Raw genomic sequence first — 3,008 nt, 5'->3', positions numbered from 1 at the left:
GGGGGGGGGGGGGGGGGGAGCCAGGCATCAGTGTTCTTTTTTTTTTTTAATGTTTTATTTATTTTTGAGAGAGCGCAAGCGAGGGAGGGGCAGAGAGAGGGGGACAGAAGATCTGAAGTTGGCTCTGCGCTGACAGCAGCGAGCCTGATCTGGGGCTTGAACTCAGGAACTGTGAGATAACGACCTGAGCTGAAGTTGGATGGTCACCTGACTGAGCCACCCAGGTGCCCCAGGCAGGCATCAATGGTTTTTAAAGATCCCCAAGTGCTTCCAATGTGTAGCAAAGCTTCGGAACCATTTCCCTACTTTGTTTCCTACAAGTACCTGAAGCTTTGCAGAGAGACCTGCAATGAAATAGGGTAAGCACAGAAAATGGACTCACGAAAATGGACAATAATGAAAGAAGAATAAGATGCAGGAGAGGAATAAAGGCGGTTTGTAAAAGACATACATACTCTGAGATATTTGCAGTTGCTGGAATGGGAGAATGGGCCAGCATGTTGACTCTGAACCTCCTTGCAGTTTAAGCAAAAGGAAACCTGAGCAGTTATGAAAGTCCTATGATAAGAGCCAGCCAGTATTTCAAGAGAAGCCCTGGGCTGAAAGCAGAAAGAAGTTTCTCCCCAGGGTCTTCGTTAAAGGGGGCGTCACTCAGCAACTGTGGATGGGGCTTTAACGGAGTCCTCAGGGCCAGGCGACACCACAAGTTTCCCAAGGGCCGTTTGATAAAACACCCCTTCATGTTGGCGGTGTGGGCCATTCCAGGCCACAATAACCTGCCCGGATCAAAGGCAGCAAGCGAGGTTGATTGCGCTTTTGAAACTCTTGATTTTTGTCCGTGGCTCATTTAAAAATCCTGCCATCTCGCCGGCTTCCAGCCTCATTCTAAACGAATTAACTATACTCGTTTTTGTCTTTCCTGTGATCATTTCTTATTCCTGGCCGTCAACGTGCCATTTCCGTCACCAGGCTAGGGGCTCAGGAGAACACATGCATTTGATGAAGGTGTCTTGTCGTCAGCAGTGTCTCTTGGAGCAGGCTCACCTGCTGTGGCCTCAGCTCTGATGTGCAGAGGGGCGTGTGTCCACTCCTTCTAGAGCCTGAGCTTAGCCACAGGGGCCATCTGCTGGCAGGGTCACTGTTCCTGGATCTTGGCCACCGACATGGGGACCTGGGAGGGACCATTTCCCGCAGATGGCCAGAAAAAGCGCCTCTGCCCTCTTCTTCCCCCCGCCCCCATCCCTAGGCCGTTGAGAAATGCTGCTCCATCTCTGCCCTAGAACCAGTGCCCGGGGAGCCTGCCCGCCCTGTTGAACAGAACCGGCTCTCATTGGCATATGGCCCAGGGGAGCTATGGGTCGGGTCAGGATGGGGACCAACTTGGCGGAGAGCCGTTGGGGTGGCCCCAGGGAGGTGTGAGGCTAGCGTGCCTGCTCAGGCAGGGCGACACCAGGTGCACACACCTGGTTGGCCCTGCAGCCGTGGCAGCCTGCCGTGCCGCTTGCTGGGGAGGAGGGGTGTGCGACGGGGGGCGCAGGGGGCTCCCGCTGTCGGCTTCTTTGCGTTCTGCTCTGTCTCTCGACATGTGAGTCTTAACAGCTGTGGGTAAATTGGGGACCGGAGATACACGCACGGGCCGGCACGCAGTGTGTGTGCGCGTGTGACGCACCCAGGTAATCAGGACTTGGTAACGGGGCTGTGCGGATTCTGGGCCTCACGGAGTGTCTCTGGTTGGGTGAGCTGCTGTGTACACGGCGAGCAGGGGTGTGCACCCATGTGGGGCGTGGCGGCCCAGCTGCCTGTGCGGGCCCTCAGCCTGGGGACACGTGTGTGGGCTCTGCACCTCCGCTTGCTGTCCCTGGGGCTGTGGGCTCCCCTGCTCTGCGTCCTGGTGCTTCTCCGAGCGCTGTGTGTGTGTGTGCGGGGGGCAGCTGGGGTCGGGCTCGCGGCTGCCTGCTCCGCGGCCCTCATGGCCCACGTCTGTGGGGTCTACATCTTCCTCCAGGGGGGTGCCTGGTGCGCCCAGCTGGCGGGGAGCTGGGTGACACTGCACCTCCGGTTCTGCCGGGCCCTGCTGGAGACCTTCACATGCATCCCTTGGCTTCCGTTGTGGGAGCAGGCTGCCAGGCTGCTGGTGCGGGCAGGTGTACAGACGGGCCGCGTCCTGGCCCAGGTGCAGGGGGTGGCCGTCCTCACCCAGCTGTGTGCCCACACGGCCTTCCTGGGGCTTTGTTGGTGCGTGCACCTCTGCTTTGCTGCCATCAGCTCCACGGTCCGTGTGCGAGTGCACGCGCCTCTCTCTGTCTCGCTGCCCTTCACGGTCCATGCGCCCCTGAGCCTCGGAGTCCGAGTGAGGCTGCGGGGCCAGAGGCATGACAGGGCCCAGGGGGAGGTAGGTATCCCTCAGGGGGAGATTCGGGAGGAGCAGACGCCCCAGGTGTCCAGGAGGCCCAGGCCCACAAGAAGAAGGGAGGAGTCACAGAACAGGAATGAGCTCAGTTCAGGTGGGTACGTGCGCTGTCCCCCAGCCTTGGGTGCCAGCAGCTTCTTCTGGCTGCCAGGCCAGGCTTGGGCCTGCTTCTCAAGATGCAGGAAGACACTCCCTCCTGTTGCACCGTTCAGCCGACATGGCTGCCCTTCACCTTCCCCCACTGGACGCTGATCTCCCATCCTTGCTCTCTGCCTGCTGCGGATAGGGTGCTCTGATAGCACTGCCCATCCCTCCCTTTGCACACCTCCCTCCCTCTGCTTCTCTGTCCCTTCGGTCTTAGCGGCTCTTCAGCCCCCTTCCCTCCCTATCGCCTGTTCTTCTCAATAGGGGTCTCCTTCTCCTCTAGCTTGTTGTACAGGATACGCCCCCCTACTGGACCATCCTGTCTTCTCTCCCTCTCTCTTAAAATGTTTATTTAGGGGCGCCTGGGTGGCTTAGTCGGTTAGGCGTCCGACTTTCGCTTAGGTCATGATCTCGCGGTTCGTGGGTTCGAGCCCCGCGTCGGGCTCTGTGCTGA

The 3,008-nt window shown here is 58.9% G+C and overlaps 1 protein-coding gene across 1 annotated transcript in view; it reads left to right on the top strand.

The window, feature by feature from the left end:
• The window catches only part of CLSTN3 (calsyntenin 3), a 28,313-nt gene that overhangs the window by 23,653 nt on the left and 1,652 nt on the right, over positions 1 to 3,008 (top strand). The gene's annotated exons all lie outside the window — the stretch shown is intronic.

This window comes from Crocuta crocuta, unplaced genomic scaffold (genome assembly GCF_008692635.1).
Source record: "Crocuta crocuta isolate KB4526 unplaced genomic scaffold, BGI_CrCroc_1.0 scaffold72, whole genome shotgun sequence".
NCBI lineage: Eukaryota > Metazoa > Chordata > Mammalia > Carnivora > Hyaenidae > Crocuta > Crocuta crocuta.
Note: the sequence above shows the minus strand (reverse complement) of the source record. Positions and strands in the feature narration are given on the sequence as shown.